Genomic DNA, 24,264 nt, shown 5'->3' on the forward strand with positions numbered 1-24,264 from the left:
CTCATGTCACAATTAAGGAAACTGAGGCAGCTTTCTCTAAGGACACACTAGTAGTAGGTGGAAGACTGCCGGTTCTGTTTAGGCCAGTATTCCCCCGTGATGGTCTACTACACTCTGTTTTCTCTCCAAGAACTGTAGTTATGCTTACAATTACCAAATTAGTATGGATGTAATCAAGTCACCTTCAAGACCGACACTATAAAGGAAAAAAAAAGCCTTTGGGTATTTTTTGTTTTGTTTTAATAGCCTTAAAAGAACAGAAAAGGCACCTTTCTGAAAATAGGTTTTCAAAGTTTATGGAGAGTAGGCCACAACAAGGTCAATTCCAAGACTAGCTGACCATTGCTAAACTTAAATTCGGCCAAATCCCATCTGGATTTCTTTTTTTCACTTCTTCTTCTTCTTTTTCTTTTTCTTCTTCTTTTTTTATATTTCAGGTTTAGAGGTTTGAATAATTCTGACCAAGAAACAAAAGATGTTAAATTTTGGAGCTATTACCACAACTTCAAACTTGACTAATTTAAGGCTTCATAAAATGATGGTTTAGAAAGTCTATATGTGGAACCCAAATGAAAACTTCATAAGCAAAGCTTTCATTTAGACTCTCCCAAACTTGATTCTCTGACAAAAAAAAGGTCCAAACCAGTCCATAATGTGGAAACAATTATGAAAATTAAGACATTTGAAAACCACTGGGCAGCTTTTATTTCTAGCTACATCTTGCAAGACAAGTTGCTGCTTGCCTTTCAGCTGGCTTTAGTAACACTCTCCTCTCCCACCTCAAAAGCACTGGTGTGCATCCCAAACAAGGTCAGCTGGTGCTGGACACAGTTGTGTTCCTATGGTCCCAACAGTTGAACAGTCCTCTCATCGCTGGAAACCGTGGCAGAGGGGAGTTGGGGGTGAGGTTGGTTGGTATGCTCACAACAGATGAGAGAACAGTCCTATGTAAGCAATCACAGTTGCTCACTGACTTCTTAATAATTCATGTTAATGGCAAAATAAGGAAAGCATGGGAGACTTACATCTACATATTATCCCTGGGGTTCATATTAGCCATTAGTTTCAAGGTCTTTGGACGGCCTGTTCCCTCTGCCCTGAAACCTCTTCAGTGGACACCCACAGGGCTCATTTCTCTACCTCATTCTTGCTCAACTGTCACTTCATTAGACAGCCCTTTCCTGCCCCTCTCTAACAGAGCACCTCACCCTACCCCACTGCACTCTCACCCGTTTTATTTCTTCACTCATTACTTAACTCCATCCACTTGGGTTCCGCTCTGGCCCCCATGCACTAAGGCAGGGACGTTACGCGGTGATGGTGCGTTTCTGGGCCTGCCACAATGTGGGAGGGGCTCAGTAAGTGCTCGGAAAATTAGGTGTGCCCAGACACACACACACATACACACACACACACACACACACACACACACACACACACACACACACACACACACTGACCTTTATCCCAGCTAAGCACCATTCTTCATCAGTGTCCTCTACCTGGGGTCTTTTATGTTTTCATTCCCTCTGCTGACTGAGAGGGGCGAGCAGTGGTATTTCTACCCTCAAAAAGCTACCTGAGGGGCTGGAGCGATAGCACAGCGGGTAGGGCATTTGCCTTGCACGCGGCCGACCCGGGTTCGATTCCCAGCATCCCATATGGTCCCCTGAGCACCGCCAGGGGTAATTCCTAAGTGCAGAGCCAGGAGTGATCTTTGTGCATCATCGGGTGTGACCCAAAAAGCAAAAAAGAAAAAAAGCTACCTAAAGTGCAATCCTCACAAAAGAATTCTGTCCCCTGTCAGGAAGGACTTCAAGGATATTAAGAACTATCACTTAACTTCACACATAATTTCAAAAGGTATATGGGGGTGTCTGTGGAGGTAGGAACGGTGAGGGAAGCAGTGATTGATTGCAACAAAATAAAGTACCACTGGATTACAACCCAAATTACCCATGAGTTTTTTTACTGATGTAAATTAATGACTAAGTTCAAAAATAAATATGAGAGGTCTGGCCTCTGCAGAAGAATTCCTAATAAAGGATGTTGGTATACAACACTACAGCTCTCTGTCCACAAGTGTGGGACAGACATGGTGAGTTCTCTCACCGTTAGGAGAGAGGGGGACAAAAGTGAGAGGAATACTACTTCAGTCAGGAGATGAATCAGTGGCGGTGGATGCCATATTGCTGGTCTCTAACCTTATGATACTTGAAAATTACACTGTAATCCTTCTCCCAAGAATCCAAAGTTCAGCCAATCAGAGGGACAGCCTCAGATACCAGTTAGAGGGATATTCTTAAGAATTTTTAATCAGGGTTCTTAAGTCAAGCAAAGCCAGAGACTGCAGATGTAGCTCAAGGACAGACACATGCTTCACAGTTTTGAGAAGGCTTGGATCTGAGCCACAGCAAACAACTCTACCTTCTCTCACCCCACAGTTTTCGAGTTCCCACAGTAGAACATAAGCAAACTATAGCTTTAATTAATAATTATATATCCATATTGAATGCCCATATTCAATATGCCAAAAACAGTAACAATAACAGGTCTTATTCCCCTGACCCTGAGAGAGCCTCCAATTGTTGTAAAGATGAGTAAGGAGAGGCTGCTAAAAATCTCAGGGCTGGGATGAATGGAGACATCACTGGCGCCCGCTAGAGTAAAACGACGAACAACAGGATGACAGTGATACAATGATATCCATATCAGTTGGATAATTATATGGAATCTACCATATTAACCAAGACGTTGATGATAGCAGAAACGCAGGAAAGGGAGTATGAAATGGGAACTCCACTATTTGTTCAATTTTCCTGTAAACAGCTCTATAAATAAGTAAATATTCAGAATAAAATGGAAAGGACCAAGGAAACAGCTCATTGATCAGGGGCACATGTTTTGTCAGTGTCCGGGCCCAAGTACCAACTCCAGAACCACATACCCACCAAGAGCTATAGGGTGTACTCCTGGAGGACCCCTGAGCACTTCTGGGAAGACCCTGGCAGGTCCTGACACTCTAGGACCAAATAACTCCACATTCTCAGGGCTGAGCACAAAGCTGTGAGAACTGGTTGATGAGTACCACATGGAGTAGTCCCCATGCTCCTGGAGCACTGTTTGGGAGATGCCCCCAAATTAATTTTTAAAAGAAAAGCATAAAAGAAAGAGGAGGAAGAAGATGTTCTTAACTCTGCATATACAGCAAGAGTCCTAAAATAAATAAAGCCTCATGTCTCCTAAGCCAATACTTTACTCTTTGTGAGGGTAAAATACACAGAGGAGTAACAGCTTGTTTGCAATTCAATTTAAATTCAGTTTGCACAGGATATTGTGTGTAATCATGTATTGGAAGCTTCTGACCTTTTTTTTTGAGAGTGTAAAGCTAACCTATTTACTTTAGGGTAACTCTAAAGGGTAGTGACCCATCTGCCACCCGATCTTCATACACAAGATCATGTCTCTTCAGAAAGCTAAACTCACTTTGCTAGAGTTTCCTTCATTTCTTAAGAAAGAGGGGCTGAAGTGATAGCACAGTGAGTAGGGTGTTTGCCTTGCATGCAGCAGACCTAATTTGAATCCCAGCATCCCATATGGTCCCCCAAGCACCGCCAGGAGTAGTTCCTGAGTGCATGAGCCAGGAGTAACCCCTGTGCATTGCCGGGTGTGACCCAAAAAAAAAAAGCACAAAAAAAAAAGAAAGAAAAAGAAAGAACGGCAAACTCAGGCACACAAACCATTCCATCTAGCTCCTCTTTTCTCCACATGGCAACAAGGTCTCCACAATACACCTCTCCTCCCTGACAGCTCCAGGGAGCAAAGGTTCAATCTCACGGTCACACAGAAGAGCAGGCGCATTCTTGGGGCATTTGGGAAAGGAAAGAAACCTCTGTTCCTGCAGACATGGCCAGCTCGAAGATTGTAACACAGTAGCTGGAACTTGATGAAGGAGACGGCTTACTGAGCCCCTTTCAGTAAGGATATAGTGCTAGCTCAATGACTACTTTTTCTCCATTGAGTGGGTGTATGTACTGAAGGCCACAGTATATATACACAGCCTCTCTCCTAAGACCTATTTAATAAACAACTCTCATCAAATGCATTGTTCCCAGATGTCAGGGATGACCAAAGAGTGTCTTAAGCCTCTTTATTAAACAGGAAAGCAAATCTGCAAACACATGGATCTAAACTGAACAGAAGATGGGAGTGAAGGAGTTTTACATGCTCAGCAAATTCCTGGACTTAGTTTATTCAGGTGTGATGTTAATCTTTTTGTTTACCTTATTATATATTTTTTCTTGTGTTGTGCCAAGGGTCAAACCCAGGGTCTCAAACATGCAAGGCAAGTTCTCAACTGCTGCGCTACATCTCTGTCCTGTTATACGATTTTATTCTTATCTAATCCATTGAGTTAGAAAAAAACAGGAACATTTTGTCCTTTGCCTCTCATAAAAGAAAAAGTACTAATCAAGATGTTTAAAATTAATACTTATAGGTAATATAACTGCATGTTCTACTATGCAGCAAGTAATCCTTAAATTGTTGTATAATAAAATGTTAGTAGCTTTACTGTTTGAGGTAGTAATGTCAAAATTTTAAATGTGGCTTTTCATGGCTGTAAGAGATCTTTTTTCTGGGACAATAAATTGTGTCACTTTGTGAAAAATGTATTCTGGGAAAATTTTAAAGTGCTTGCTCACAGCAAATGACTTCTGATGAGAAGAAAATCAGATTTCTCCACATTGTAAAATTTGCAACAGGAAAACTTTCGGTCCAATCTACTTGCTATAACCACAGCATGGAAATGCATTCCCCAGCTCACCCCATTTCCTGCCAGTCCTCTACCAGTCCTGAGAAGGAGGCCAGAGTATCTCCCAGATAATCTCCCGCTATTTCAAGCAACAGGTCAACAAAGAGTGTGCTGAAGGGACCCCTGCAAAGCTGCCAGAGACCAGAGCAGCCAAGGTTAGCAGCTGCCTTGAATTCTGAAACTTGACTCAGAAAGGAAATTCTCATTTTGAAGCACGTGGCTGTAGCAGGAAACCGTTCCCCCAAGCAGGGAGTCGGAGGTTCCAAGGGGAAAGCACGACTGTTATCAGGAAGCAGGATTTCTCTCCAAAGGCTCCCCCAGCTCCCCTCCGCACCAGGCCTGTCTGATGCCATGCAGAGGTCACGGGAAAGCATATAAAGGCCTCTGAATACTGTGCCCCATTTCATTTTCTTGACCTCTACCAGCTCCTCATCTGCGTTCTTCCTGCATGCTTACTTAACTCTGCAGGACTGGCATCTAGGAACCCTGTGCACAGGTTTCTTTGCCCTCCAGAGAAGACAGGTGATGGGAAAGAGGGTGCAGGTGAGGCTGAGACCTGCCGAGCTGCCTGTGGCTCAGGCTTTCCTCTGCCTCCTCTACTTGGAGGTGAAAGGATGTAATTCCTCATCACCTGCGGGCTCCCATGATCTTGTAGAAGTAGGACCCCCCACTAGTTAAGGGCTACCTTCCCTCCAAGCACCAGTTTGACTGTATCAACTGTTTCCTCTAGAACTTGGCTGAAAACAGATCTCACTTAAAGTGCATTGTAATATAACAAACGTTTCTGTTTGAAGGTTTGTCATGTGTTTGGGATTTTCCTAAATCTTTTAGTAAGCTCTAACCAAACTTTCATTTCCTGTCTCTTCACAGAACAAGCCTGAGGAGAAAAGAGGAATAAGCATGTTCCCAAGACAGGGACCAGGACCACTCATCTTGCGATGCCATCCATGTCCCCATGCACACACCAGAACTCTCCTAACTTCTTTACACACAGTGATTGAGCGAACAAGTGATTTATCTCTGCTCGTGGGGGTTAGAGAAAATGAAGATGATGACATTAAAACACTCCTGGGTGTGGCCCCACGATAAATAATGAATAAACATAAAATGGCTACACACTTGAATCAGAGTTCACACACTTGGCCATAGCACACCTGAAATTATACTTTGGTTTTGGTGCCAGGGGTCACGCAACCACAATGCTTTCAGAATTACACTCAGAATGTGGAGGGTACCAAGGTTCAAGACAGGTTCTCTGCCCTGAGCCATAACCACGACCCTTAAAACATGGACCTTTGTTGGGAGGAAGCATCTAATGTGCTCAGGACTTCCTCCTGGCTCTAAGCTCAGGAATCACTCCTGCTGAAACTTGAGGGATCCTATGCCAGGGACGGAACCACGGTTGGCCTGTGCAAGGCAAGTGCCTTACTCTTTGTACTCCAGCCCTAAAGATGGCTTTTCATTTACTAAATATGATACTCTTTTAGCAAATGGGGGAAAGCCTTTGCTACTGTAATGTAAACACAATCAGTCTTTATTCCTTATCAGTCTTAATTCCATTTCAGTCTTCATTCCTTTACTGGAAGCCGCTTAAGGAATGGACCAGATTTCTACTCATGTCTGTGCAGCTGCCAACCAGTGTAGGGACACAGCAAATGTTTGTTTGTGTCAGACAGTTGATGGAGGGCAAGCAGAAACCTGATCGCACTGAACTGAATAACGCTTGGTGAATTTGAAAGTAGAAAGAAAATATAGACTATTCTTTTAAGAAATTTGCCTGAGAAATATTTGGCACCTCTCCCATGGCATTCAATATATTTTATTCAATATTTGTCTTAACCTCACTTCTAATCCTGTCGGGAACAGAACTGGCATCCTCTGCGTCTCTGTTCCATGAAGCACAAACACCGAACCTTGCATAATGAACACAAAAGAAAAACATCTTTGATTGGGCTAAAGAGTCCCCGATTTTCTGGTTTCCCACTGGAAGTTAATGATCAGATTCTCCTTTCTTAAAACTCCAGCAGGTAGGGCATTTGCCTTGCAGGTGGCCAAACCAGATTCAAGTCCTAGTGCCCCTTATGGTCATCTGAGCCTACAGAAGTGATTTCCCTGAGCAAAGAAAGAGAGATAAGCCCTGAACACCACTGGGTGTAACTGCCCCCCACTGCACACCATCCCCAAATGGCCTCCCATGATCTCTGTGACTCTGCTCTCTCTTCATCCTTGCCCCACTGATCAATATTTGTCTGCCGCTCTTAATCAACTGACAGGTACTAGCTCTCAGGCCCCATGTCTCTTCCCTATAAACTTTCTTCCACCAGAATGATATGGCTTACCCTAATTCCTCTATGGGAAAGACTTCCGAATAATGAGCTCAAGCCCTGACACCCCTCCGACTCTATCGTGCTAAACATGCATGTTACCATCAAGACCAAACACAAGGATGTGGCTCCTGAGGGCAGCAAACACACAGATGGGAACCGTCGCCTGCAGATGGTCATGAGGCCACACTAAAGAATTAAGTTTTGGTTTGGGTGGTATTGCGGTGCTGGAGGGCTGGGGTGGGGGGTGGGACACAGGGTGGTGGGGAGGGACTCAGGGCCTCACCCGAGGTCGGCAAGTGCTCTATAATGAAAGCCACATTGCCTCTGAAACAAACATTTGAGTTTAAACATCAGTTTTTTGTCAGAGATGAGATGAGGCCTCGGACCCCACTCGCTCTCAGCCAATAACACTGCACCTCGGCAGAAAGACCAGAAGTGGAGAGGTTCCATCCATCCCCGTGGGCAGTGCCGCTTGTTCTTCATCTCTGGACACTTTGCCTGGGGTCAGGGCCGACAGCAGGTGCTCTGGCCCAGCAGCCCTGGTTTCTCACCACTGTTGTGTTCCAGAACTTCAGATCCGCTCCCTACATCTGCGTTCTGCATATAGATCAGTAGGTTCTAACCTCAGTTCCAAACCTGAGTACTTAGGTCTGAAATTTTCTCACATTCCCTGCCTTCTGTATTGTATTTGCTTAGTTTTACTGAAATATATATATATATATATATATATATATATATATATGTGTGTGTGTGTGTGTGTGTGTGTGTATGTATGTATATGTATACACACTGTAGCACCGTCGTCCCATTATTCATTGATTTTGCTCAAGCAGGCACCAGTAACATCTCCATTGTGAGACTTGTTGTTACTGTTTCTGGCATATCAAATACGCCACGGGTAGCTTACCAGTCTCTGCCATATGGGCAGGATACTCTTGGTAGCTTGCCGGGCTCTCGGAGAGGGGCTGAGGAATCGAACCTGGGTCAGTCATGTGCAAGACACTCTACCCACTGTGCTATTGCTCCAGCCCATATATATATATATATATATATATATATATACATATGTATATATATGTATATATGTATATGTATTTTCCCTTGCCAGCTTCATCACATGACATGTCTCCACTTTTCAGACTGCATAAAAAGATCAGCAAGACCCCTGACTCCATTTTTTTTTACTTTTTGGGTCACACCCGGCAATGCACAGGGGTTACTCCTGGCTCTGCACTCAGGAATTACTCCTGGCGGTGCTCAGGGGACCATATGGGATGCTGGGAATCAAACCCGGCTTGGCTGCGTGCAAGGCAAACGCCCTACCCGCTGTGCTATTGCTCCAGTCCTCTGACTCCATTTTTAAGAAAATCTGCTGGTTTTCTTTTTCCTTCTGGTTGTGAGGCTATAGCTGGTGATGCCCAGGAGACAATGATTTGCCAGAATTGAACTCTGGACTTCCACAGGCAGAGCATGTGGAAGGTTGGGGCGGGAGCATATGGTGCTAGGGAGGGAGTCAGGGCCTGACCCGTGGCAGGCAAGTGCTCTATAATGAGAGTCACGTCTCCTCTGGAACAAACTTTTGCGTTTACACATCAGTTTTTTTTTTTTTTGTCAGAGATGAAACGATGAATTGAGGCCTCAGGCCTCACCCAGCATCCCAGACTCAGGAACCCGGTTCTTTGCGCAGACACTGAGCTCTGAGCTTGTTGTCTTTCTTCTCACTGGCCCGTAATGATTGACTGCCCTGTGAGTGCTCTCGCAATTACTTCTTAGTATCATTATTTAAAGTTCTAGGACACAAAGTGCTGTTGTGTTCACCTTTTCTTACTTGCAGAGTAACAAATTCCAATTTCCAGATTGATTGCGGCTAAGGAGGCCACAAAACTCATTTCTGTCAGCGGAAAGCGGGTGCCAATGCTACGTGCCCCTTCTAGGTTAGCCCAGACACACTGAGTGTGCACCTCTGTGTTCCCATCTGTCTTCCTGCAAACTGGGACGACAGATCTGTGAGCTCACTCTGTCAAGCCAGACACTCAAGAACAAAAACCGCCAATAAACATTCAGATGTATTTACAGCAAATTGATATTGCTGGGAAATACAAGGGCAAGATCAATAGACTTGGCTCTGAAGGGAGCATAAACCAAAAAAGCTTGGTCTCTGGCAGGCTTGAAATCAAGGAAATCAGTTTTTCAACAAGGAGAGGAAAAATTTCAGTCTCCTCCAGGTTCCTGTGTTTTTAGGGTCTTCTGTGCCAGAGATGCCCAGAACGCGAGGTGAAGGTGTCTGAAAGGAGCAGAACATGAGCAAATATAGCAAATATACATTCTGTGTATGACAAGAAGAGGTGAGTATGGGCATGAATTGTTATTAAGTCTGTAAGCAATAGGGGAAAAGAATGAATAGCCAGAAAAGGAGGGTGGTGGTGCTGCGGAAGTGAGAAGCAAGAGGATTAGAAGTCAACAGCTACTGCAGTTTTAGATGGCAAAACACACTTTCACCGCTCACATTTCCAGAGGCTTTCCATGGGGTATCGAGAGGGAACGAAAGAAGACAGATCTATGGAAAAGACAAAGCCAGGTCCATCTCCATGCTCTAGTCCTTTTCTTAGAGGACCTCAAGGAAGAAAGAGTAGTGAAGGAGCAAGAAAGATGGACCAAGCTCAGAAGTTTGAAAATAGAGCAGGCTTAGACACTTGGTCCAAAATAGAATGTGCATGTGGCAACTGGTGACTGAACCAACCAGAAGCAAACAGATCAGGAATTGTCTGATATGGCTGCCATGAAATATGATCTGTCCTCACCATTCTTTGGTGAGCACTGATCTCCAACATGGAGCACACGTTTTCCTATTCATGTTTCAGACACCCAGGTTAACAGACAAGAAAGAATTTTCCAGGAGACAACAACAAAGGCAGGTCCTGAGTGACTCTTCAAGAGCAGACACAGGAACCCACCACTGAAGTCACTCCACTCCCATGCTAGGCCTGGATGACACCAGCTCTACAGGGCTTTACCATCTCCCCCCCTTCCCCATCATTTTAATGTTCTTTTGCATGGGAGCTTCTTGTTCTGTTCTGATTTGTTTTGTGGTGTTCTTGATTCAGCTCCTCCACTGTAGAGTGGGTGTTTGTCAGTCAGAACAAGGAAGAAAATAAGTCTTTCAGCTCAGTTTTTAAAATAGAGGGGAGGGTCAGAGAGACCGTACAGCAGGAAAAGAGATTGCTTTGTACCTGATCAACCCTGATTCAATCCTCAGTACCACACATGGCCCCCCAAGTTTTTCCAGGAGTGATCACTGAGCATAGGGCCAAGGGTAAGCCCTGAGCACAGCCAGGTGTTTCCCCAAACCTAAGTCAAATAAAATAAAGAACTCTGCTTTTAGAAAAAAGCAGAGTTGAGGCTAGAGTGATAGTACAGAGAGTAGGGCCTTTGCCTTGCACGCAGCCAAACCGGGTTCAATTCCCAGCATCCCATATGGTCCCCCGAGCACCACCAGGAGTAATTCCTGAGTGCAAAGCCAGGAGTAACTCCTGTGCATTGCCAGGTATGACCCAAAAATAAAAAAAAAAGCAGAGTCTAAGCAAAAATATGGGCAGAAGGTTTTAAAAATAAATAAAATAAAACAGAGGGTAGAGAAAGGAAGAACAGATTTGTGGAGTCCTGGGAACCCAAACCTTTGCAAAGAAAGCACATCAGTCTACAATTCCAGGGAGGTAGGAAAGGGAGGGGCGGGAGCAGAAGCTCTGGTGTGAGCTGGACCTAGGTCAGGTCCAGGGCTTTCAGCAAACACTCTAACTTGGCACACTGCTGACCTGGCGAGAATTGAAAACAACATTTATAAAGAGCTTAATAAGAAGCTTGGCACACAGGTAATTCTCAACAAACTGGGGCATAGGACTCCCCCCCCAAAGTTACATGGCTGAAAATTTCTAGAAAATCCAATGGACTATACAACTAGCATTGTATTATTCCGTTTAATAAGGACCTATGGCAAAGTCATCCTATATTGCGTCTAAAATAACTCCCATTCAGGAAAGCTTCCCCCTGCTCAAGAATATGAAATCATGATACAAGGGCAAAACATAAGGCATAAGGGAAGGAGGATGAGAGGGAGAGGAGCGACAGCATGGAGTGATAGAAGAGCAACAGGCTTCAGGTTCTGAGTTCAAATGCTACAGACAACTGTGCAGGGCAGTTGGAGAGAATTGCTGCCACAACTAACACCATACTCACACTCAACAGTAAATACCATCCTCAATAGCAAAAGCCTGATAACTTTTCCCTCTAAGATCAGGAACAGGGCTGGAGCAATAGTACAGCAGGTAGGTTGTTTGCCTTGCACGTGGCAGACCCGGGTTCCATTCCCAGCATCCCATATGGTGCCCTGAGCACTGCCTGGAGTAATTCCTGGGTACAGGGCCAGGAGTAACCCCTGAGCATTGCCGGCAGTGACCCAAAAAGCGAAAAGAAAAAAAAAAGATCAGGAACAAGGCAAAGATAACCACTCTGGTCACTTTGATTCAACTTTGTATTCAATGTCCTAACCAGAAAAGTTATGCAAGAAAAATATTTCAAAGAAATTTAATTTGGAAAGGGAGAAGTATGATTCTGTTAGCAAATGACATAATCTCACATGTAGAAAACCCTAAAGGTGGGGCTGGAGAGATAGCACAGCGGGTAGGGCGTTTGCCTTGCACGCGGCCGACCCGGGTTCAAATCCCAGCATCCCATATGGTCCCCTGAGCACGGCCAGGGGTAATTCCTGAGTGCAGAGCCAGGAGTAACCCCTGTGCATCGCCAGGTGTGACCCAAAAAGCAAAAAAAAAAAAAAAAGAAAACCCTAAAGGTGTTCTTGATTCAGCTCCTCCACTGTAGAGTGGATGTCTGTCAGTCAGAAGAAAGAAGTAAATAAGCCTTTCAGCTCAGTACTGAAAATAGAGGGTAGAGCCGGAGAGATAATACAGCAGGTAAAGTGCTTGCTTGCTTTGCATAAAGTGCTTGCTTGCTTTGCATTGGTCATCCCCAGTGCCATGCTGGGTCCCCCAAGTTTTTCCAGGAGTGATCGCTGAGCACAGAACCAGGGATAACGTTCTCTCTCTCTCTCTCTCTCTCTCTCTCTCTCTCTCTCTCTCACACACATACACACACACACACAATACACACACTCATACACAATTTAAATACATGAATTTATAAATTGTGGAATAGAAAAGAAATACTCGACACTAGTTGCATTTCTATGTATGAACAATCAAAAAAAAGAAAATATGAGAACAGTACAACTAACAATACCATCAAAAAGAATAAAATATGTGGGAGAGATAATACAGCAGGTAGGCTGCTTATCTTGCATTTAGCTGTTCAATCCCCAACACCCGATATGATCCCCTGAGTACCTCTGGGAGTAATTCCTGAGTATTACCAGGTGTGACCAAAAACAACAATAAGAAAATAATAAGATACTAGAACTAAACTTAACCACAGAAGGATAAGAATTTAAAACACTGATAAAATTAGAGACACAAGTAAATGGAAAGCTATCACATGTAATTAATTAGAAGACTTGACATTATTAAAATGTATGTGCATTGGAGTGAATTATATTATTCAGTGCAAGTCCTATCAAGATCTCAGTGCCAATGTTTTATGGAAATACAAATAAAAATTCTAAAATTCATAGAGAACTACAAATAATACTAACAAGCCAAAACAATATTGAAAAAACAAGTTATTTGGAGGTTTTATATTTCTTGATTTCAACATAGTGCAGCACTTGTGGATCTAAAAACAACAGGTAAGGGCCAGTGATATGTCTCAAATGATACAGCACATGATTTTTATGTCTCCAGTAATAGGGCTGATGACTATAGCTAGATTTGGTGCCCAAAATTGCAACAACAACAACAAAATGACAACCATATAACCATTGGAACAGAAAAGAGTGCCCAGATATAAACTCAGACATACAAGATCAACTGACCTCCAATAAGAATGCTGAGCACATGAACGGGAAAAAAGACAGTGCCTTTAAGAAATGGATTAGGGCTCTGGTTACCCATATGATAAACAGCAAGGGGCTACCTGGCCTGAATGGGAGTTAAACAGGTATAACTTCCTCATCTATAAATATGGGAAATAATAATAATACCTCCTTCCAAAGGCTGATGAGAAATTTAAATTGATGCTTAGAAGAGCCTCTGGAGAGAGAGAGAGAAAGAGAGAGAGAGAGAGAGAGAGAGAGAAACAGACAGACAGACAGACAGACAGAAGAGAGATGCCTGCCATAGAGGTAGGCTGGGGTAGGGGGTGGCTTGAAGGGGTGGGAGGGCAACCAGGAACACTGGTGTGGGAAAGTACACTAATGAAGAGAGGGGTGTTGGAACATTGTACAACTGAAACACAATCAGGAACAATTTTGTAATGTTCTATCTCATGGTGATTCAATTAAAAAACTAAAAATTAAAAAAGAAGAGCCTCTGATACAAAATATAAATACCACTGCTATCAGGTGGATCTAAGGAATGTCACTTAACATTTTTAAGTTTCTATTGTAAACTTTCTGTGCTCTAAAAGGAAAATAAGCTCTCACCTGTGAATGGCTGCGCAATGGGGACAAACGAATAAATAGTGCACGTGCTCAGCACGCTTCTGGGTCCCGAGGAATCAGTCCAGTCCACTTAACTCCAGGGCCAGCCTTTCTGAATAGGTACGGAGAGTTCCCAAAGACATTACAGGGGAAGGAAGACCAAAGTTGAAACCCCTTCCTCAGACTGGAGGGGGAGACTTAACATTCTCGCCAATGTAAGAACCCCAATGCCAAGGTCTCATCTCCCACCCTGCTCACTGTCATGAGGAGGTGTCCGAAGGCTCTGAACACATTTAGTCCCATGCATATGACTTTTAACCTGCTTACACTGTGTAAGCTTCTGTCTCTATTATCGTACTTCCTGAAACTCTGATCCTAGAGCGACCTAGCAGAATACACTCATTGGCACACCGCTGAGCAGCCCTCAGGGGCAGCTCGCCACCCTTTCCCCATCTGATGCCTGCGAGAGCCCAGTAGCATCATCCACTTCCCAGAGGGAAAATGAGATGGGGAGAGTGGAGCCGCGCTGATACCTCCCTGCTCTGGGCACGGCTCTCTCCAACTCACTGATCACCGGGGGCTCTTTTCAGCAGTTAATTCTGCACCCCCATGAGAAATGAATTATGCGGATTTGTCCTCTGTAATGACATTAATACCCTCTGCCAACATTTACTGACTCTAGAAGAACAATAATATGATTGTGGTAAATAAATAAAAAAGTGTAAGTACTTTTCTTCTTAGAACTTTTGATAAGAGTTTATGGGTCCATGTAATCAAATAAAAATAACAGAATAAAACTCTCAAGACATGATAGAAAATGGCAATGATTAGTCAGTTTGCCTATTTCAGAGAAATCTGAGGAGCCTGGAAATATTCAGGGTGAGGGATCTTTTCTGTCAAGAGTTGTTTAGGTATTTACAGCATCACTCTCAGACCATATAACACAGGCAGATGGGTTGTGGGCAGCTGACAAGAAACAAAATATCTTGTTTTAGGGCCCTTATATGGAGTGAATCAACCTTATATGGAGTCAATCAACCACGTTCTCACTTCACTCACATTTATGCACCTACTATCTCTTTATTGTTCACTATATGTAGGAGAATGACAAATGTACAAAGTGTTTACATAAACAGAAGCACCCTTTCCTCAGAAGCTCATCATGTATACAGTGTGCTCTCAGCCAGAGCTGACCCTCCCTCCCTACCATGTTGCCTTGGTGTCAGAAGACTGTACAGACAAACATGACTGGCACATGCTACTGGCATCTACTGTGTGGAGGTCAGGGTTTCTCCAACACATGCAAATATGTACAGAACATGCCCCTCCACCACAAAACAATTATCCCGTCCAAAAGCCAGTGGTAGGAGACAAAGAGAGAGAGAATTCAATGGGCTAAATACACTCTTTGCATGTGGGAGGCCTGGGTTCAATCCCTGGTAACACATGGTTCACCAGGAATCACCAAGAGTGACCCCTGTGTGGCCAAAACAAAATAGAACAAAATCAAACCAAAACAACTCTATGATAATGAAATTGCCACTGATCTTGGGCTAAAGAAATAATACAAAAGTTAAGGCACTTGTCTTGCATGTGGCTGATCTTGGTTCAATCCCCTGTACCACATGATATATAGCCTCCTGAGTGATCCCTAAGCATAGACCAGGAGAATCCCTGAGGAGCAACGGGAGTGCTTCCATGCCAAAACAACAACAACAACAAAACCACCTACCTAACATTGAGAGTAAAACAGAAATATTACAGGTTTAAGTAGGGTATGAGCTGTAATGAGACAAAAGCAAAGTGCCATCAGAGTGACAACATTTTAACAGGTGACTAAAATCCAATGCTAGCACAGGTACAACAAAATTGGTATCATAATAACATGTTGGTTTGGAGTTCCTGCCCAATTCAATCAGTTTCATCAGTGGCTGAATAAACAGCAGTACCTCCTACACTTTATTTTATTATTATTTTGGTTTTTTGCTTTTTGGGTCACACCCAGCGATGCTCAGGGGTTGCTCCTGGCTTTGCACTCAGGAATTACTCCTGGCCGTGCTTGGGGGACCATATGGGATGCTGGGGATCGAACCTGGCTTGGCCGCGTGCAAGGCAAACGCCCTACCCGCTGTGCTATCGCTCTGCCCCTCCTCCTACACTTTAAAAAAAGGAACATGTTAGTGAAAAATGTCAATTAATATAACTTTTGGCTGTATAGAAAAAATCTTTTAGAAAATGTATATCAGATTCATCTTGGTCTTTCTTCCATTTCCATCTTCTTCTCTCTCCCTTTGCCTTCTCTTTCCCTCTCCCGAGAGCTGGGAGCTCAGCATGTGACCAAGAATGCAGTCTGCCAAGAGAAAACTGGGGGAGGAACGCAGGGGTGCAATGCAGAGTCAGAAACAGGGAGCTGCAGGAGCTGGGAAAAGATGCACAGCAGGAAGACAAGGGCTTACAAGCTAGAAGCAATGGGAAGAAGGCGGGCACAGAGCATGCAGTGTTGGGGCTGGAAGGTGGGCTATTTGGATGAAATGATTTAAGCACTGAAGATAAAGGGATCTAAGGAGCTGACTGCTAGAGAAGACAGATGGAAACACATCCGAGGGAAGTATAGAAAAACTCCCAGGGCTGTGGATTGCCAATACTGTTAATTATTACTACTACTAATAATAATTATATACTAATTGCAAAAGTTGATATGAACTCAAGATTTTCTAATGTGCGGCCTGATGGAAAAAATCATAAATGTACATAAACATATACATCATGTGTATGCACATCAATGCCCTGTGGTAAAGATAAAGGAATTGTAGTACAGAAAGAATAGGACTGACTTCTCATATTTTTACTTGTAAGCACAATTTCCTACAAAAATTAGGTCATTAGTACAACATGAATCTGGGATATCTTGTGATTTCAGAAAACAAAGAAATGCTCAGTGAATGATGGGCACGTATAAAAGGATAGCTCAGAGGGGCAGCCCATCCCCCCACCCCCACCCCAGCCTGACCTAGGACCATTTGAGCACCAAAATAAGTACAGATAGTAACATTTTGAATGTGTTGAAAAGGAGTTCACAAATATTTTCTATGTAAATCAGTGAATACTTGCAGGGTAATGAAATTTTTTCCTTATAATGACTCCAAATAATACACGCAGGAGTAATGGAAATAAAGAATCACCATTTGGCAATTTCGTACAGGTATCTGGTTCAGGCAGAAGTTAGTTATGATGGCAGGGCTGTAAGTGGAGGATTAATGAGGAATAGATGTTAAGGAGGTTACTCTAAATACTTTGCCACAAACACTGGGAAGCAAAAATGGGAAAAATGGTGACTCCAAGGGAGCTGGGGAAGGGAAAATTTTCAGGCACCAACACAACCAGGTGATCAGGTCAATATTCTGGTGGGACAGACTCGCATCAGTTACCTTATGATGTCATGATCCAAGAAAAACAGGGTTTTCCTTTCCAGAACACATAACCTGAATCTGGTTCCCAAGGAACATACTTGCTCAACCAAAGCTGAAAGTCAGCCACAAAATATAAAATCTATTTTTCTAAATACCATATAAAAATAAAATGTATAAAATATTAATATATAAAATATTTTTATGTATTAAAAAAATCTGTTCATATAAGGATTTAAGGACAGAGGAAATCAGATGAACTTTTCCAGAAGAGACCTGACAAAGAAATATAACATGGATTCTAAATCAGGAAAAGGAAACCTCTAGGTGAAAAGTGATAAAGTATAAACAAACTCTACAGACCAGGTGAGGGCTGGAGTGATAGCACAGCAGGTAGGGTGTTTGCCTTGCACACAGCCGACCTGGGTTTGATTCCTCCGCCCTCTTGGAGAGCCTGTCAAGATACCGAGAGTATCTCGCCCATACGGCAGAGCCTGGAAAGCTACCTGTGGCGTATTCAATATGCCAAAAACAGTAAAAACAAGTCTCACAATGGAGACGTTACTGGTCCTCACTCGAGCAAATTGATGAGCAATGGGATGACAGTGATACAGTGATACAGACCAGGTGGGAGCTTGGGAAAATTGACCAATGCCAACTGTTCTAATTTGGTGAAAAGATTGATGTTATATTTCAACTAGTCTGAGTTAAATGATACCCAGAGAAATTGGAAACCATTGCTTCTGAGTGTTCTGTGATGGTATTTCTGGAGGAGATTGGCCTCTGAGTCAGAAGATTCAGTAAATATTATTTATGCCCATATGAATAGACATTATTCAACTCATGAAGGGGGAGTGGGGGGGGAGCCTGAATTTTTTTAAAAAAAGGTGAAAGAAAGGGATTTTTCCCCTTGTTACTTAAGCTGGAACCTCCATCTCCTCCCCTTGCACATGATGTTCCCAGTTAACAGACCTTTGGACTCAGACTGAATCATACCGCTGGCTTTCCTGGTTTGCCAGCTTGCAAATCTCAGAAGTGGGACTTCTTGTCCTCCATGATCCCACGAGTCAGTTACTATAATCAGTCACCTCTTATTTTCATCGTTGTCTGTACCGCTTATTCTTTCTCGGAAGCCTGCCTAATACTAATTTCATGGGAGCACACAATTTTACTTCTTGTTTCCTCACCAAACTCACAAGACAATTTAATTCAGAGGAAGGTCCCCATTAAGGGACTGATGTAGGGTCAGAGCGACAGTAAAGCAAAAAAAGGCACTGGCCTTGCATGTGGCCAACTGGGGTTTGATCCCCGCCATCCCATATGGTTCCCCAAGCACTGCCAGGAGTAATTCCTGAGTGCAGAGCCAGGAGTAACCCCTGAGCATTGCTGGGTGTGGCCCCCAAATAAATAAACAAAAAGACTGATTTATTAAAATCAACTAGGACATCATCCATTCGATGTTCTCTTGACAGACTCAATGCTTTTACCTTTCCCTTCAGTCTTCAACAACTAGACACTGCCGAGGACTTTGAGACTTTGAGATATTTAACTTTCCTGGGGGAGTGGATGCCTGTCTAACTCTTGCAGACTTTTTGACTTAAAAGAGCTGAGTCCCTCTGGGGGAAGCTTCAGAATTTCCTTAGAGAAGAAGCTCTGGGAGAACCTAGCTAAAAGGGGAAGGCAAGCAGTATCCTTTAAAGCTGCTTTTACAAAGCAAGTTTATTGCTCTTATCTAAATTGCATATCTGTTTGCAGGGCTTTAGGCAAACTGGTAGTGCTTTTGGGGGGGCTAATTTCCAGAAACTTCCACTGCTACCACCCGGAAACCATTCTGTTTTGATACCATCCAACCTGCCTGTGACAGAATCAAGACCAGGACTGGTTGAATCTCCAGCCTAATGTCCCATGGAGCTGTAAGGACATGGAACTAGCTGATGAGTAATGGGGGGCGGGGGGATGGGAGGAGCCGATTAACATCCTTAGGGAGAGGTGCGGGGCAGGCATACTGGGCAGGTTGTTCTTAGAGGGACAGTCATCCTGACCCAGCCTAAGGTGGATGAATGATTCACATTTGAGCAAGGGAGGGAGGGTCCATGGCAGTGGAACAGGTCCAGGGGCAAGGGTCATGGCACAGAAGAAGTTCAAGGCTGCAGGCAGCTGGGGGAAAAGGGGAGGAGTCAGGTCAGGATAGAGAGGAAAGAGGAACAGGGTGGAGGATGTCATCTTGAAGGGAGAAATCAGTGGGGACAACCAAGCAGTCAGAGGGTCAGAGGTGTCCCCTCTCAGTGGATCCCAGTCTCCTGACTCACTGGAGAAATGTATATGTGTGTGTGTTTGTGTGTGTGTGTGTGTGTGTGTGTAAATTAAATGATTAGACTATAGGGCGTTGTCCTTGAGTGGGTTTAGTGCTCTGCAGGGTGAGCCTTAGAGGCAATTAGAACAAAGGCCCAGGACAGTGAGGATGACACAGGGCACCCCAATGAGTGCCCTCACCACTCACTTGTGACTCACTGACTGTTAGGTCTTTGTTTCTGTCCACTAGGAGCTGACAGGAGCAGACGATACAGGCTGGAGGGAATTAACGTGTCTTTGGAATTTTGCCCTGTGTCTTGGATCATACAGTGTTAGGTAATCTCAGTCCTGATATTCATCTTCTTCTTTGATTCCGTCCTTGACATCTCTTCTTCCACATCAGAAAGCAGCTGATAAGGGTGTACATGGGGTGCAGGAGCATTCAATGAGTGAGTGAGCCTGAAGCCTCTTGGGGAGCTTATCACTTCAACACAGCCCACTTGGGGGTCCCACATTGGAGGTCCTGCCTCTGTAATTCCATCAACCCAGACAGGCAGAAGAATTATTATCACTATTGTGTAAGTGAGAAAACCAATTCCAGGGTGACTAGCAACTTACTGAAGGCCATAAAGACTCACAGAATGGGAACCCTAAATCACATAGGAAAGGGAGATATTTGGGGATAACTAATAAACTATGAATGCACACTGCATATGGGATGTGAGTGCTAACACAATATAGTTTCCTGGGTGGGTGAAGATTAATTTTAGGGGTTAACTTGTCTGGGTTCAAGGATGCCTAAAGAGCTGGACTTCTAGACTGTTCCTACCCTCCACTACCATCTCTTCCATCCATCACAGGACTACGTTACAGGGAAGTCTAGAAGATAGGACATAGGACATATGCAGGACACGCAAATTCGTGAAGCATTCCATATTTTTCTATGATCATAATTTTTGTTTTTGTTTTTGTACCACACAAGTATTGGAGCGATAGCACAGCAGGTAGGGCATTTGCCTTGCATGCGGCCAACCCAGGTTCAATTCCTCCATCCCTCTCAGAGAGCCCGGCAAGCTATGGAGAGTATCACACCCACATGGCAGAGCATGGTAAGCTACCAGCAATGTATTTGATATGACAAAAACTGTAACAAGTCTCACAATGGAGATGTTACTGGTGCCCGCTCGAGCAAATCAATGAACAATGGCAGGACAGTGCTACAAACAGAACAAGGGGCAAAGAATGAGCAAGGCCAGAGAAAGAGGCTCATGACCCACAAGAGGAATGATGAAAGGAAAAACAAAGGGCCATGGCCAGGAAAGGAGAAAGTTTGTAGGAGACCCTTGGTAAACATCTCTAAGTCAACTCTGTTGGGGGATGCACAATTGTCTAATACGTGGAACCCTTAACAATGTAAATTACACCCACATTTACAGAAATGCCAATGCCTCAGAGCTGGTAACTAGCATGGAAGGATTACTAGCTAGGTGGAAGATCTTGATAGATGCTTTATCCTTTACCCTGGGAGATGGGCATAACCTTCATCTTTACAGATGAGAAAATTAAGACTTAGAGAGGTACAGCTATGTGTCCGAGGTCACCAAGTCTGTCCTGAAACAAAGGCTAATCTCAGTGCAAAGGCCCGCTCTTCTATTCAGACCACATTAGTAATGCCTTGGGACTGGGCTCCACCATTTAGAAGCTTGCAATCAGACTTAACCACTCTGTCTAATCACAGGACAGAACATTTTGAACTAATGTATACCCCCGAAGAGAAGGGCTAATGGGAAATTTGAGTTATAGTAATTCCCATTCAAGTTATAGTGTTTCCCTTTGCCCTAGCCCGAAGAAATAAGAGGTTGAGCTAAAGTTATGGTGAATTGCTGTTCCTCAGCAGGAAGTTGAAAAACTTGAGGGAGAAGTGGCTAGCCCTTGAAAGTGTGTACCTTGTTTGCTGCCTGGATACAGGCAACATGGTCCTTTGCCAATGCATGTTCTCACAAAAATGTGAGCATTATTAACATGTTGTAGATTCTCAGATCGATTCTGATGGATACACTCAAAACACAATGACAGATTTTAAGTTTTTCATTTCAGTCTTCATTCCTAGAAAATACACACCGATTCACTCTATCAAACATCTTGTAAAACATCCAGAATCCTGAGATATGATCTAATCACTGTCACTGTCATCCCGTTGCTCATTGATTTGTTTGAGCAGGCACCGGTAACATCTCTCATTGTGAGACTTATTGTCACTGTTTTTGGCATATTGAATACACCATGGGTAGCTTGCCAGGCTCTGCCATGCGGGCAAGATACTCTCAGTAGCTTGCCGGGCTCTCCGAGAGGGGCGGAGTGATTTAATATAGACTAATAGCTGATATTGGCCAGATTTAGAAAAGAGGATGTTTCATTGGTAGCTAAATGAATGTTGTGGTTTTAATTCTAACCACACACACAATTGAAAACAAAAAAAAAACATGCCAACATCATTGATTTTTCTATAAGAGAGTGATAATCAATATAAGAGATATATGGACAGCAGGTGCCCAGGTTCTTCAGTGATTCCAGTACAAAGACTCTCAAGACACCAGAGACAACTCTAGAAGCTTAGTTTGAGTACATCAGCCCCACTAGAAATCTTTGCTTGCTGGTCTTTTTAGGACAAATTGCCCGAATTTCTTGGATATCAACATGTCAACAGAACCAAGGTTGTGTGCTTCTAACTTTCACTTCTAGTCACACAAAACTGTATCCAAAGTCTCTGGAATTGGGGCAATGATTATCGAGTTCACACCAACAACTCTCCTTAGTAATTCAAAAGTTTATGCACTGTAGCACTATAGCACTGTCGTCCTGAGCAGGCACCAGTAATGTCTCCATTGCAAGACTTGTTACTGTTTTTGGCATATCTAATACGCCACAGGTAGTTTGCCAGGCTCTGCCGTACGGGCAGGATACTCTCGGTAGCTTACCTCTCAGGCTCTCCGAGTGGGACAGAGGAATTGAACCCGGGTCGGCCACGTGCAAGGTAAATGCCCTACCCACTGTGCTATCACTGCAGCCATAAAAAAAAAAAAGTTCATGCACTTTAAAAAATGCGTACACTGCATGGCATGATAGTCTGTTAGTAAAGAAGGATGCATCACCCATGACTAACAATGAACTTTCTTTAACTTAGAACAAGTAGGAACTCATTGTATGCATGAAACCCTATATTAACAGTTTTGCAAATCAAGGTGCTTAGATTTTTTTTTTTAATGAAAGAAATGTAAATGAAACAAGTAGGAACCATGAGAAGTAAATGGTCCTTTACTTCTAAAGAAACATTCCAAAATCAAGTAATAACTTGGGTAAGAAAAGACTCGGAAGAGGGAGAGTTACAATGACAATAACAAATTGCTAGGGAAACTTTGCAGGGGAAGGGCTGTTAAAAATTGACCACCAATTGCTTTTGAGGGTTGTTTTAATGATTATCTTAATAAGACTAAATTGTTTCCAATATTCAGTCACTCCTCAAATAACATACCTGAGAAATCTCCAAGCAACTTTAGTAGTTGCAACTTGCTGACGGAAAGCAATAAAGTAACATTGCATAGAACAAAGCACTTCTGTACGGCCGTGGTGATGAGGGATCACCAAGACCTTCCAGTCACTCGCAGCGCACCATCCCAATAGTGTCGTTCTTTAGTTCCCAAATACTTCCCAAATCTTTTGAGCCTTGCCTGGTTCCAGGTGTTCCCTAACCCACACAGAGAGAACCGGGAGTAGCTGGGAGGCTCCAAAACGTTAAGTGCACTACGGAGCCTCCGATCACAGCACCGACGGCGCCAGGTCTTAACAGTTCCGAGAAGTGGAAAAGGAAAGTTTGGGGAAGAAGCACCTGTGCCAGCCCGCGGGCAGCGCGGAACCGCACGTGCGGGACGGTGCGCATCCCCGCGCTCAGCCCGGGCGGAGAGGACAGTCCGTTGGTTTTGATTGCAAAAAAAAAGAGGGGAAAAAGAGGAGGGGTAAAAATAAAGATAATAATAAAAATTAAAAGTGGGGAGAGGGCAGGCCGTGCTGCATCCCTGCCCTCGAAAGTCCCGTTTTCACAAAGTGTGGGGTCCGGTCTGCCCGCCAGGCCCGGAGGAGACCCCGCGCGCCCCAGCCGCCCCCCGCGCGCCCCACTCACCGCTCACGCGCGCCCGTGCAGCCGAGCCCGGGAGCGGGGGGCCCCTGCGGGTGCCGCATGCCCTCGAGCGGCGGCGACGGCGCGGCCCGGGCTCCACGGGCGACGAGCAGGGGAGGACGCGGCTGCGCGCCCCGCTCCAGCGGCCGCCGCGAGCGCCCAGCCCAGGCCAGCCGGGCCGCGGGGGGCGGGCGCCGAGGGCGGAGGAGCCGCGCCCCGCCCTGCCCCGCCCTGCCCGCGTCCCCTTCCCACGCAGGGCGCCCCGCGCCCGCCCGGCTGCTATCTACTGCGCCTCCAGGCGGGCCCTCGGCACCCTGAGCTTTTTTTTTAGGGAACCTTGATTCACGTTCAGGCAGTGGAGCGAGGAGGGGACTTCGGACCCTCAACCCCGCGCGTGGCGGCATGGAACTGAACCCCTACCCCCGCCCCCGCTCTCCAACGTAGCTCACCGTCCTGTCCAGACCTACCCTGGGGTTTCTAAAATCCGAACCCCGGTTTCGGCGGTCACGGCCGGCTTGGGAGAGGGTGAGGACACGTAAATGGAGCTGGCCCGTTGGCCTTTCCTAGATGCCTTTCAGACAGAAAACAAAGCAGAGCACTGGCAAGGTCTCCCTGGACCCCCGGACCCTCTGATTACAGACACGGAAGAAAGCCTCCCACCTCCG

The 24,264-nt window shown here is 44.5% G+C and overlaps 1 protein-coding gene across 1 annotated transcript in view; it reads right to left on the minus strand.

Annotated features, from left to right (window-relative positions):
• LPAR3 (lysophosphatidic acid receptor 3) overlaps positions 1-23,733 on the minus strand; it is a 92,780-nt gene extending 69,047 nt beyond the window's left edge. The window contains exon 1 of the mRNA XM_055139704.1: positions 23,603-23,733. The gene's annotated coding sequence lies outside the window, so the exon portion shown is untranslated. The remainder of the gene's footprint in view (positions 1-23,602) is intronic.
• Between the last annotated feature and the right edge of the window lie 531 nt (positions 23,734-24,264).

Source organism: Sorex araneus, chromosome 5 (assembly GCF_027595985.1).
Source record: "Sorex araneus isolate mSorAra2 chromosome 5, mSorAra2.pri, whole genome shotgun sequence".
In the NCBI taxonomy this organism is placed as follows: domain Eukaryota; kingdom Metazoa; phylum Chordata; class Mammalia; order Eulipotyphla; family Soricidae; genus Sorex; species Sorex araneus.